We start from the raw sequence: 14697 nt of genomic DNA, 5'->3' as shown, positions 1-14697 counted from the left end.
CAAGAACGGAGAAATGGCGTGTCCGTTCCCGTGCTCGTAGTTAGAGTACCGGGCGGCACACTGAAGTAATGGTGCTTGACTATGACGTCACCGCGCAGTGGCCTCAGGTGACGTCACTATTGTAAACAAAAAATCGGGAAGAGTAGTGTACGTTAGTGGCGAGTGCAACAAAACATACGAAGGTAGAAAATGTATTAGGAATGTATGGAAGTGATCAAGTTCTGAAAGGTAGGTAAGACGTCAGAGCGGATGGACGTCTTGGGATAGAAAGATCCCTTAGAAACATAAGAGCAGAGTTGGAATAGTTCTCGAGTGGTAATAGTGTTCATGGGTGTTCCTAAGAGTAGGTCTCAAATGGCATTACAGTAAGGTAGATGTCAAACAACAGTAAAAAAAACATACTAGTGGTTCTGGGAAATGTGGTTGTGTAGGTACAAATGTTTCACCTGTACAAAAGTTTAGAAAAAACATACTTGTAGTCCTTTGCAACGGTACTGCTTAAAGCAGGTGTATTCCTTTAAAAGTCCATTCGGGCTCACACTTTCTGATTCAACTCGCCTGTTGTTTTGAGGCTTACAGTCTACATCACCCTGATATTTCATGGAAACCTTTGTATATATGTACAATATGCATGGGTACATATGTCATTACATACAATGTTCTACATTGAACGTCTGTCTCAATGATGGGAGACTTACACTCTAATGAGTAACCAGTTCACCTTTGTTACATTGGAAACTTTGTATCATTCGGTTTTTTTGAAGTAACTTACATAAGTGTATATTGGACTAAATTTGGTTAGTACATTGGGTATTTCACAAGAATGGACCTAAGTAAAAGTCTTTGTTTAAGCCTAATGGAGTCATGGCATCCAATTTATGGATCCAGAATAATTCTCTTTGTGCCAATCGTTTGGCTAAGTCTCCCCCTCTTGGAGCTGTTCGAAGCACCTCTCAATTGAGATATATTATGTCCATTTTCTTTGAAGTGTCTGGCAACTGGGGATTTAATGTTGCCCGTTCGTATATTGGATTTATGTTCCGTCCATCTCTCACATGCTTTGCGGGTGGTCTTGCCCACGTAATATTTTCCACATGGACACTTTAATCCGTAGATCACATTTTTACTTTCACAAGTGGCAAAGTCCTTTAGCATTATTTTTTTTATCGCTATTAGGGTGTCTTATGTGGTCCCCCTTGATGAGGTTGGAGCAGTGTTGGCAGTTGAGGCAGGCATGTGTTCCCATCTTCTGTTTTCTGAATGTGGTTTGGGTTGGTTTCTTCATTCTTTCTGCCCTAATTAGACTATCTTTAAAGTTTTTGCCCCTCTTATTCTCAGATTCAGTCTGATCCTTGTTTTCTCCACCAACCCCCTCCTCACCTGAAGTCTTTATGGCTGAGGTACCGTCTGAATCAGAGTCCCAGGATTCATCCGTTGGTATCTCCTTTCTTCTCTGTCTCCAAAAGTCGCTGGGCTTCTTGTGCGTCCTTACCCCTGGTTTGGTGCGATGGGTATGGGCTCCACTAGAGGCCACTTTGCCTGAGATGCAATTTGCCTGGCAGTGGGGACCCCAGGGAGCCCACCCCAGACCAGGGAAAAAGCCTTGCCGAAAAAACCCTGGTAGGTTGTGATATCTTGCTGGGACTACTGATCCCAGAATGCACTTCTGAAACTGAAGGAGTAGGCAAAGTACACAATAGCTCCAAATAAATACTCAAGAGAGCAGCAGCAGGATGCAGGGAGTCCGGAGGGGCTAGGTTGCAGAAGAGTAGCAGGTACCTCGCAAGAACTGCGAGCAAGGGAAGAGGGAGTTTCCAAGAAGGTAAGCAGTAGACAACATACAGAGGAACAGCCGTCCGAGAACGGCAGAAACGGAAAGGGGAAGCCGTTCGGAAAGCGGCCAGGAGAAAACAAGGTAAATTATACGCGAGCGCTGGGAAACACTTTCCAAAGTACTGGAAGTTGCAACGCGAGTGCGTGAGCAACTTCCGGGAATATAAAGTCAAAAGACTAGAATGCGCACCGCGAGTCCAGGGAAGGAGTCCTTCTTCTACCTCCTTTTCAGTCTCCATCTTAGGTATAGTCTCCACGGCCGGCGAGTTGTGACAGTATGACTCCTTCTCAGGCCTCCACCCCCTGGTTTTCCGGGATGAAGGCGATGGAATCTCCGTAGTAGACGAGGAGCTGAAATGTTCTTAACAGGTTCCCATGTGCATTCTGACTTTGGGTATCCCTTCCAAAAAACCAGATATTGCAGTACACCTCTTTTGTATCTGGAATCCATGACAACGGAAACTTCGGATTCCTCAGTGGTCTTTGTGGTCTTTTGAGGGGCTCTTTTTGTCTTTCGGGAATGAGGGTCCTCGGTATATGGTTTAAGGAGTGAGGTATGAAAGACAGGATGAATTCTTTTGAGAATCGGGGGAAGGTCCAGTCTATAAGCCACAGGATTGATCTTGGCTGAGATACGAAAGGGCCCAAGATACCTGGGTGCAAACTTTCCTGGATGAACCCATCTGGGTAAATACTTGGTGGATAACCACACCTGCCTTCCTACTTCCCACTGAGGATTTGGGCTTCTTTTTTGATCTGCCCATCTTTTACAGTCTTGTCGAGCTTTTGCGAGATTGGATTCTGATACTCGGTGCATCCTCTGTATGGTATCCAGTAGATGATCCACTGAAGGTGTGTTTGTAGGAGGGATACCAGAGAGAGGTATATGCTTTGGGTCATAACCATAGGTGCACTTGAAAGGACTCATACCTAGGGAGGTATGTCTTGTGTTGTTATAAGAGAACTCGGCCATGGGCAGAAGATGGAACCAGTCGTCTTGTTCTTGGTTACAAAAACACCATATGTACTGTTCGAGAGTGGCGTTCAAACGTTCAGTTTGCCCATTGCTTTCCGGGTGGAACCCTGAGGAAAGAGATCTCCTGATTCCTAATGTTCTGCAGAGAACTGTCCAGAATTTGGACGTGAATTGAGCGCCTCTATCTGAGACTATATTGGTGGGAATCCCATGAAGCCTGACTATGTCCTGCAGAAAGACTTCTGCAGTCATGCTGGCAGTAGGCAGTCCTTTAAGAGGAGAAAAGTGAGCCAGCTTGCTAAATGAATCGATTGTGACCATTATGGCGGTGTGTCCACAGGACTCGGGCAGCTCCACTATGAAATCCGTGGATATCTGTTGCCAAGGTCCTTCGGGCTGTTTTTCTTGTTGTAGAAGTCCTAGGGGTTTGTGGTAATCGTACTTGTTTTGAGCACACACAGGGCAGGCCTTTACATACTCCTTCACATCCTTAGCCAGGGAAGGCCACCAAAATTGACGGGATGTTAACTCTAGTGTGGCTCTTTGGCCCTTGTGTCCAGCAGAGGGAATATCGTGACACCAAGACATTGCTTGTACTTGGAGTTCTCGGGTTGGTATATACAAAGCTTCCTTTCTAAAGAGAAAGTTACCCTTCCCTTTCAAATCCATTTCTGAGCTCCTATTGTTCTGTTGTTCCGCCTTTACCCGTCGCAAAAATGTGTTTATGGTGGCGATGAATGTCTTTCCTGCTTCTGTAGTAATGCTGCCCCGATAGCACCGAGGGAAGCATCAGTTTCCACTATGAACGGGCGTGTTTGATCTGGTTGTCTGAGGATCGGAGCTGTTACAAAGGATCTTTTCAAAGTTTGGAAGGCTTGTTCAGTGTCGGAATCCCAGAGGAATTTCACCCCCTTTTTCAGAAGATAGGTGATAGGAAGAATAATCTCAGAGAAATTGGGGATAAACTTTCTATAGAAGTTCGCTAGTCCTAAGAATCGTTGGATTCCTTTGACATTAGAGGGTACAGGCCAATTTGTAATGGCATCCTTCTTGGCTGGATCCATCTGTATGTTATCTGCAGATAATATAAAACCCAAATATGGTACTGTGGATGTCTCAAATATGCATTTTTCGGGTTTAGCTAGTAGACTGTTTCTCCTTAAACCTTGTAAGACTTCTGTTACCAAGACACGATGTTCAGCCAGAGTGGCAGAAAAGACAAGAATGTCGTCTAGGTAAACGACCACTGAGGAATAGAGCATATCTGAAAACACATTGTCCATGAATCGTTGGAATTGTGCCGGTGCATTGACCAGTCCAAAAGGCATTACTCTATATTCGTAATGTCCTAGAGGTGTCCGGAAAGCTGTCTTCCACCCCTTCGCGGAGTCTTAAAAGGTGATAAGCTCCTCTCAAATCCAGCTTGGTGAAGACCCGGGCACCCTGGACGGCTTCAATGATGTCCTTCATTAATGGCATAGGGTATCTATCTCGCACTGTAAAACTATTCAGACCTCTGTAATCTATACAGGGACGTAGTTCTGTTGTTCCTTTTTTGGGAATAAAAAAGAGAGAAGCCCCTGCTGAGGAAGATGACTCTCTAATAAGGCCGTTCTCTAGGTTGGTGGCAAGGTACTCTTTCAGAGCTTCCTTTTCAGGTAGTGACAATGGAAACATTCTCCCGAAAGGCACAACTGCTTCCGGTGTCAGATCGATCTTGCAATCTTCTCTGCGATGTGGTGGTAGAAGACGGGGCTGGGTGTCTGTGAATACATCTATGAATTCCTGATATGGAGCTGGTATCATGTTGACACTGAAGGAAGGATGCAATGTTGCTTGAATGACCGGGGTGATTTCTGTAGTTAAGCAATGTTGATCGCAGTACTGTGATTTGAAGTCTACTGTGTTCAAACTCCAATCAATGTGGGGATTGTGCTTTCTCAACCAGGAAATTCCCAGTATTACCGGAAAATGTGCCGCCCTGATCAGATCGAATGAGAGGTATTCCTGATGATTAGCCATCTTTATCTTCAACTCCTGTGTTTTGTGACTAATGGGGCCTGATGTTAGTGGGGTACCATCGACTCCTTCCACCGGTATTGATCTGATCTTCGGTCGTCTGGGTAAGAGATGTTCCTTGGCCCACTTGTCGTCCACAAAATTGCCAGCCGCCCCACAGTCTAACATGGCTATGCACTCCACGGACCCTGTCGGTTCCCATTCTATTAGTATCTTGATCACCATTAGACTGCAACAGTCCAAAGCCGAAGGCTGTGCTAAGTGACAGGGATTGATGGTGTTCACCCCTTCCCTTTCCCTGTTTAAGGTTGGGGTCCTTCGTTTCCCTGTCTTCTGGGGGGTACTTCAGGGCAATCTCTTAATAGATGGCTGTTTGACCCACAATACATACACAAGCCGAGGTCCCTTCTTCTCTTGCGTTCGCCAGTAGATAGAGGTCCTCGTGTGGTTCCAATTTGCATAGGTTCTTCCGTGGATCTCTTTTCAGGTATCGAAGAGGGGTTTGGTCCTGATACAAAATTGCGTGGTCTTCTTCTTTCTGCCTTCCTTTCGGCCATACGGAACTCTACTTGTAAGACTAAGGAGACCAGGTCTTGGAAAGAATTAGGTCTGGCAACTCTCGCCAGTTCGTCCTTAATGTCTTCGTGGAGTCCTCTTCGGAATATAGTCTGTTGGGCAGTTTCGGGCCATCCTGCGTCTGCAGCTATCCTTTGAAATCTCACAAGGTACGTTTGGACATCCGATGACCCTTGTCGTATGTCGAGTAGATTTTCAAAGGCGGAATACAAGACCTCCGGTCTCTCAAACCTTTCTTTTAGTCGTTGTGTGAATAGGCAGTAATCAATGAGAACCGGATCTGAAGTAGTAACAAAAGGCGTAGCCCATGCCAGAGCGTTGCCTGTCAGATTGGATATTAAGAACCCAACCTTAGTTCTGTCTAACTCGTAGGTTCTGGGGCGAAAGGTGAATTGGATTGTGCAGGCATCCAAGAATTCTTTTAATTTCTTTGGGTCCCCATCATATTTCCCACACGACAAGGGAAGAGGAGGTAGTTCTCCTCTGTTATCATCCCGTTGAGGTGCCTGTTGTCCCAACTGTTGAACCTGTTGCTGTAATGCTGTATTGTCAGCTCTTAGGGACTGTACTTCAGCCGTCAGGGCCTGGATGGCATTTACCATTTCTTGGTATTGTTCTAGGGAGGCCATTATCTCTAGGCGTTGCAATCTCTCAGATTCAGTCTGATCCTTGTTTTCTCCACCAACCCCCTCCTCACCTGAAGTCTTTATGGCTGAGGTACCGTCTGAATCAGAGTCCCAGGATTCATCCGTTGGTATCTCCTTTCTTCTCTGTCTCCAAAAGTCGCTGGGCTTCTTGTGCGTCCTTACCCCTGGTTTGGTGCGATGGGTATGGGCTCCACTAGAGGCCACTTTGCCTGAGATGCAATTTGCCTGGCAGGGGGGACTCCAGGGAGCCCACCCCAGACCAGGGAAAAAGCCTTGCCGAAAAAACCCTGGTAGGTTGTGATATCTTGCTGGGACTACTGATCCCAGAATGCACTTCTGAAACTGAAGGAGTAGGCAAAGTACACAATAGCTCCAAATAAATACTCAAGAGAGCAGCAGCAGGATGCAGGGAGTCCGGAGGGGCTAGGTTGCAGAAGAGTAGCAGGTACCTCGCAAGAACTGCGAGCAAGGGAAGAGGGAGTTTCCAAGAAGGTAAGCAGTAGACAGCATACAGAGGAACAGCCGTCCGAGAACGGCAGAAACGGAAAGGGGAAGCCGTTCGGAAAGCGGCCAGGAGAAAACAAGGTAAATTATACGCGAGCGCTGGGAAACACTTTCCAAAGTACTGGAAGTTGCAACGCGAGTGCGTGAGCAACTTCCGGGAATATAAAGTCAAAAGACTAGAATGCGCACCGCGAGTCCAGGGAAGGAGTCCTTCTTCTACCTCCTTTTCAGTCTCCATCTTAGGTATAGTACCACGGCCGGCGAGTTGTGACACTTATAGTCTAACATGGGCGGGTCGGGGAATAATCTGTTCAGATTTGGATCTGATTTTATCAGATCCCACTTTTTGTTGATTATTCTCTTGATTTGGAAACTTTGGCTGGAGTATTTTAAGGTGTGAATGAGTCTCATTGTGTTTTTCTTGGGTTTTTCCTGAAGTAAATCTTCTCTGGTTATAGCGTTAGTTCGTACTAATGGTTTGTCAATTATTTCCGTTGGAAATCCTCTTTTCTTGAATCTGTCTTTCATGATTTCTTGTTCTGTTAGTAATTCTGTAGGATCTGATGTGATTTTTTTCAACCAAAGAAATTGAGAAAAGGGTAGATTGTCTTTCAGATAGAGTGCGTGAAAGCTACCAAAGTGTAGGACACTATTGACGTCTGTTGGTTTTCTGTAAATTCTCGTGTAAAATTCTGTGTCTCTTCTTTCAACTTGTACTCCAGGTGTTCCAATTTCTAATGTAAAGGTGATGTTCTCATGGCAGTTGTTTATGTAAGAGAGAAACTCTTTTAATTCATCGGCGGTCCCTTGCCAGATGCCGAAGATGTCGTCTATGAAACGTTTCCAGAATTTGATTTTGCTTTTCCAAGGTTCTTTTTTCAAAATGTGATGGTGTTCAAAATGAAACATGAAGATATTTGCATTGGATGGGGCTACCGAAGAACCCATTGATGTACCAGATATTTGAAGATAATATTTGCTGTCAAATCTGAAGTAATTGTTATACAGGATGATCCTAATCAGTTCTATTGCAAAGACCTTGTTGATGAGTGTAGTATTATGCCTGAGGAGAAACCATTACAGGGCCTCTATTCCTGCTTGGTGGGGTATTGATGTATATAAGCTATTCACATCCAGTGTGAATAGTATTAGATCCGTTTCATCAGTTCTTATTTCCCTTAGTAACCGTAAGAAATGTGCAGTATCTTTTAAGTAGGTAGTGGTTTTTTGTACCAATGGTTGAAGAGCCTTATCTAAATAGATGGCAAGTGGATGAAAAATACTTTCGGTACCAGCTACTATTGGTCGAAAGGGCAGCTGTCTGAGATTTGTATGCACCTTAGGAAGTGCGTAGAAAACCGGCGTAATAGGAAATCTTTTAATGAGAAAATCTCTTGTGGACTCAGTAATCCAATCTTCGTCATGAGCTTTGTCTATTGTTTCTTTAATCATGGTGCTGATAGACATGATGGGGTCATTATCCAGGACGATGTAGGTATGTTGATCTTGTAGAAGATCTTTGTAAAAGTTTGTGTCCATCAGGACTAAAGCTCCACCTTTGTCCGCTGGTTTAAGTGTGACCGTGATATCCTCTGATAATTCCTTAATGAGTTTTAATTGATGACTCCTTATTTCATTTTCTTAGTTTCTATACTGGGATTTAGGATAAATGGGTGCTTGTGAAATCTATATGCCACCCCACCGAAGGGTAAGTATATGAAAACCACAATTGTGTTCACCATGCACTCCTATTGATGATGTTTGTGTATTTGGATACATGTTAAATAGCACAATAGTGCTTTTAGGACAATTCAAGGTGCTGGGGAGATAACAGTCAACCTTGGCATATGGGTTGTAAAATATACGAAAACAAAGTAAGTTCCTAATAGAGGAACTCCCGTCCCCTGCACACTTTCACTAGCTCAAATAGAGCCCAATTATTAATATGACTTAGATACACCAAATATGTGTGTACATACTTTGCAATACTTATTATTTAGTTTAAAGCACAAAAAAACATTTTAGTATTCAATGGAGTTATGTCTTCCATGTTTAAATCTGCTCCCTTTCTTCTTATATAACACTTGTTAATGCTTTCGTGTGGTTCAAACACCTTTGACAATATGAGCGAGCACCAAACACCGCAAGCTCCAATCCAAATTTTCCACAAAAAATGTGTTATATTACCAATTTGCTCAACCAACATCAATTAATGTGCGATTCTGTCTAAGCTATCGAATCGCGCAAAAATGTTAATCAGTTCCCTTAACAAATATTTCACATATGACGTCACAACACAACATGTAAGACAGACACTTGACAGACTAGACGGACACCAGCTGGACACAGATATCTCTGCCTCTAATCATTACCCCTTCATGGAGTGTAAATGAACCCCTTTCTCAACGTCTTTAAACGTGGTGGTAGTCTAATCGTTCCCCATTATGTGGGACTCTGGGTACACGTTTCTTCTGGCCGCTATATTTAAAGCGCAGGAATAAGGCAAATCCTCTCACTTCTCAGGTGTCCGCCCTGGTAGCCTCTCTCTTCTCGGGTGTCCACCCCGGTAACCTCTATTTATTCAATTATTCTCAAGTCGATATCCCCTTATATATATATGCAGCCTTCTCTACTTCTAACTATATTTTGTTTTTTCCTCCTCCCTCCGTTACCTTTTCCCTTTACTTGTTTCTAAAGCATTCACTTTTGCCAGAACATTAGTCTTTTTCACTCACTGTTCGCATTGTTCCTCTCTGTACCCTCGGAATCACCGCCTTCGTTACCGCCTTCTTCAGATTTCGCCCGATCGGTTACCCGTAGGAATGGGAAGGGATGTGTTGGGAAAACGGGTCCCTTCAGGCCCCGACTGCAGTCTTACTTTATACTACCATTGTCTATTGGGGAGCTTCACGGTCTACTCAGCCGAATGGCAAAGGACTTGTGATATTGTCGAAGACCTAGAGATACTTTATATCGACGGTCAATAGGTGTCTTATTTTAATCAATAATCGATGGTCACCAACCAACCTCTGCTACCAAGTGTACTAGAGAGACCCCCGACCGGTCCATAGAGTCAGAGTTTTCTCTGTAGTACTTTAAGACGAGATAGCAGCACCTTGAGGTGGATGGGGGTGTAGGATTTCTTACTTCAACACCAATCAATAAGGACAACTCAATGGTTTGGCAAAGGGGAGTCCATTTAATGACAAGTACAAAAAACGGGGAAACATGGAAATCAACAGTGATGCGATAGCCCGTCTCGCTTCAACTCCCAACAACTTCATGCAAACAGTAACAGTTATACCCAAAATTCGTCATCATTGACGTGTAACATTCAAAAGTTATCATGCAATTCTATTGGTTGGAAAAGGTAACTTAATTATAGGTGCTATATCTGTATATGGTAACAGAGTGTGAGGATTGGATAAACATTATCAGACGGGCGCCTAAGCCCTTCCTTCAAAAATGACTATGGTGGACGTCACTAAAAGTACTACGTCCTATTGGTTCTACTATCTATAGGACCCCAAGATTATTTGGTCCATCGTGATTGGGTTGGCTTCGACCCCATGCATAAATTTCCACTTTAATTAGCAGCGCGCAGAACGGTCAACCAGGTGCATGATGCCCCAAGATTCACCTGGCTTCCCTTCCATCAATCAGTACTTTAGTGGCTATGTGTCAATTAGTTGGCTGTGGTCGGTCTCGAAAACTGTAGCTTCTTGTCAGAAAAAGTTATGGTATCTTCTGTTTGGGAGACAGCCAGGCGTAGATGCCTCTTCTCGCTCGGGTGGTCACGTGCTAGCACACCGTGAATCTACTTAGTTTTCCTTCTATTTGCGCATTTAATTCTTATTCGGCTTGCCACCTGCCTGGGCCTCCTTATCTCAGCCTTCCTGGGGCAGGCTGTGCTGTTCTTATGTTTCAATTCCGCTAAGCTACTGTTTGCCTCCCTCTCTTGGTCTGACCTCGACTTCCCAGGCATGAGCTGCTCTTGCTGAGTTTCGATTCAGCCGTCTCTTCTCGTTTTAGCTGGAATACGAATCCTGTCCTGTTTGACCCCTAGTAACCAGAGTTAATTCTGCTTTTGTGTAAAGTGGACTCGCACTTACATAGTGTGCTTCATTGAGGTAGATATATACATAGGCGGCGCTTTCCGCTTTATTTTTCTACTAAGCATAGCAAGCAGCACTGTTTTCTTAGCTTCTTGCGGTTACAAGCATATGTACAGGCGTTACTTGAATATCTTCATCCTGCTTACGGCTTAAGTTTCTTTATATTTCCACATCGTCTCTCCTTCTAGGTTCACGATATCCATACTCATGGCGTTTCGTCTCTGTGTGTCATCCTTTGGTTGTCGTTTCTTTCATCTGTGAGTCTGTCCGTGCCTTCGTGTCGTCACTATTCATCTTCAACTAATGCTTTTTGAGTTTGTTCTGGGACTGTGTTTAAGCAATCTTCATTTCGTGTCATTTGCTGGTAGGGTTGTCTCAATAGATACCTTACTGTCCTTGGTTGTCTGGTTATTGGTACTTCAATAGGTATTGTTCTTCTGATAGGCACTGGGCAGAGCGCCACTGCGGCTCTCTGTTGGTTTATTTGCTCATCATACGTCACATATCTCGGTGTGAACGTTACCGATACTTCAAAATGGGCAACTGGAGTCTTGTGTCTGGGGATACGACTAGGGAGTAAGGCAGGTGTCTTATCTGTGTTCATTGCTAATGAATAGACAGTGTTCTTCAATTTTGAGTCACATGTGATAGGACTGTGTTTGGAATTATTTCACCCCGTATTTATTAGGGTTTTATTGCTAATACTGGCGTGAGTGTTATGGTTTCTTTTACCACTGGGGACATTTTTGAGCTATTCCCCATGGAGTCTTTAGACTTATAATTGTCCTGCACCTGGCTTACAAAGACTAGTTGTTCTCTTATAAACCTTTAATTAACTGGGGAGTATCCTTCTTGCGTTCTTGGAATTGCTATCTCATGCTTTCAATGCAACGTTCTGACCCTCCCTTAATTTGAGTTAACTTTAGCTTTGGTTGTCAGCTCCTGTCTGAGCTCTGCACAGATCTATATTTTTTCAGCAGTTTAAGTTCTCATGAAGTCTTGAGTCCTTTCATTTACTTAGAAGTGTGTTGCAGCTTCCATTTTGGGAAAGATGGCTGCCCATTACTTTTGTGTTTCTATGTTAGTAAGTTAAATTTGCATATCGTTCATGTTGCATTCAGCTTACATTGCTTATGTTAGTATTCTTCATGTCTTGTGGATGCTATGTATATATTTTAAATTTACAAATGCATGTGTTACCTAGTGTTCGTGTTCTTCATGTTTAGTGCGTATTTGCCTTGTGTCTAATGCATGCACATGTATTGTCACAACGTTGGTTTGGTTTATTCGTGCCATCTTTAGCAACATGGTTGTCTTAGTGAGTAACGTTTCTCACCTCTGTGGTATTGGGCTGAGGGAGGGGGAGTTGCTATGGGTGATGTAATCATCTGCCTCTCAAAATTTGGGATTATTGGGTTCGCCCACAATCACGCCGGCTTCTCCTTCCCTATAAGGTTAGTCTGTCTTTGCTTTTATTGTATCCGAATTGACCAGTCATCTACGGAAGACTAGAAGGCTGCTTGTGGTTCCATGGAACCTTCTTCACGCCTCCACTGATCCTCCTCGTGTCAGTACCTGAGCAAGGGCCCTCTCTCTGTTTTCTATCATCTTCATCGTCTCTACTCAGTATAGGCAAACATATTCATAAATATAATACATTATTTTTTAGGTGTTATATTGTAGTAGGACCCATGGGCCTACTGAATAAATAATTTACTTTATATTCCTTGTGTGCCTTACAATCGATTTGTTCATGAGTAAAAACAATGGCCAGGCCTGAATAAAGGTTGGGCCGCATAGAATCACACATTTTAGTGGTTAATTTAGAGGACTCCCCTTTTGTGTTAGTAATTTACAGCCTTTCACCCTAGGTCGTTGTCCTTTTCCCCAAGGAGGGCGTTCCTCCCCATTATGTGCTCCCACATTAAACCACCCCAAGGGAGACGATCAGGTAGCAGCTTCACCTAGCCTCATGGGAAGGGTCTCCCCCTTGGGGAGAAGTGACGACACCCAGTGACTCATCACAGTGCTTTAGCTCTGTAATCTTTTTAATAGGGAATATTCTTTCCAGCCAAAAATCTGTATATAGGAAGGCAAATGAATAACAGTTGATTGAAATCTACACAAACATTAATTGGAAGTTGTATGCACACAAATTCATTGAAGCTGCATACACATGCATATAGGTTGAAAGCTGTATAAACACATATTCCTTAAAGATGGCTGGCACACAAGTACAGAGAGTATCACGTTCCTTCATCGATATGTGTTTTGTCGAAGTAATTCTTAACAAAACAATTATTACGAAAACACTAATTGAAATAATTGAGGGAGTAAGGGGTTAAAAAAAGGTGGCGAGGGGGTGGAGAACGGATAATAGCATCACGAAGGGGGGATTGGGGTAGACTTAGTTAGATTTTTCGCAGTAATGTCTTTGTTAAAAATAACTTCGAAAAAAAACCTGTTGTCGATGCAGGGACATGGAACAGTTCAGAGAAGATTATAAACGTATGTAAGAATGCCCAGCAACACATTTACTGTATACATGATACTTTCAATCTATAAATGACGGGTGTAATGGGGACAATCAAGACTGTATTTCGATGTATTTAAAAAGCAATTTTATGCCACATGTTAAAATGTTTTGGTGAATTTAAGGATTTTTAGAGATATTTATTGACAAGAAATGAGAAACATTCAGGCCGATTCATGGAATAATTAGCGCGGCGCAAGTGGGCAAAAACGTGCGAATCGCAGTGGAATAGCGAAAATCGCAGTGCAAGTGCGAAAATCACACGAAAAGCAGCGCACATCGATTCATGGAAGTCCGTGCGCGAGAAAACCAGCGGATGTGCGATAAAAAAGTGCGCGGCGCACGTTGGCGCACAGGCCATCTAACAGCGTGCGCCAGGTCACAGCGAAAATCGCACAGGCCACAGCGAAATTCGCACATAGCGCGGCGCACGCAACAAAAGTAGGCGGAACACGGGCGTAACACTCGGAATGGGGAACAACTTGCCAAAACGTGGGCGTCACAGGGGAAGTACAGGGCACAAGTGCGCGGAACGCCCACACGCTCGCCTACAATACGTATTCATGGAATAGAATAGGTCAAAAAAGCGCACGCTCAAACCAGCGCACAGGCACAAACACGACCGCCACAAGAAAGCAGGCGGTAGCGTCTCTGCGGCTGTAAGAAATGTGCGCCAAAAGGTGCGCCAACAAATAGCACCTATATACTGCCATGATGAATGTCCTATACTGTGGCCCTCCAGGACAAATGACGTGCAAAGGGGTACCCACAAACACGGACACCCGCTGACAAAAAATACGTGTGCGTGTATACCGGGGTGCGCGGGAAGTCTCACACGCGATTTCATCAGGGTACGTGTATTTCAGGGGTGCGCGGGAATTTCCACACGCGATTTCAGCAGGGTACGTGTATTTCAGGGGTGCGCGGGAAGTTCCAGACGCGATTTCATCAGGGTACGTGTATTTCAGGGGTGCGCGGGAAGTTCCACACGCGATTTCATCAGGGTACGTGTATTTCAGGGGTGCGCAGGAAGTGCCACACGCGATTGGCCCAGTGCGAGCATGGTACGTGTATTTCAGGGGTGCGCGGGAATTTCCACACGCAATTTCAGCAGGGTACGTGTATTTCAGGGGTGCGCGGGAAGTTCCACACGCGATTTCAGCAGGGTACGTGTATTTCAGGGGTGCGCGGGAAGTTCCACACGCGATTTCATCAGGGTACGTGTATTTCAGGGGTGCGCGGGAAGTTCCACACGCGATTGGCCCAGTGCGAGCAGGGTACGTGTATTTCAGGGGTGCGCGGGAATTTCCAGATGCGATTTCATCAGGGTACGTGTATTTCAGGGGTGCGCGGGAAGTTCCACACGCGATTTCATCAGGGTACGTGTATTTCAGGGGTGCGCGGGAAGTTCCACACGCGATTTCATCAGGGTACGTGTATTTCAGGGGTGCGCGGGAAGTTCCACACGCGATTGGCCCAGTGCGAGCAGGGTAC

Source organism: Ambystoma mexicanum, chromosome 2p, assembly GCF_040938575.1.
Source record: "Ambystoma mexicanum isolate Mex_15411 chromosome 2p, UKY_AmexF1_1, whole genome shotgun sequence".
Lineage (NCBI taxonomy): Eukaryota > Metazoa > Chordata > Amphibia > Caudata > Ambystomatidae > Ambystoma > Ambystoma mexicanum.
This window is presented reverse-complemented; position numbering follows the sequence as displayed.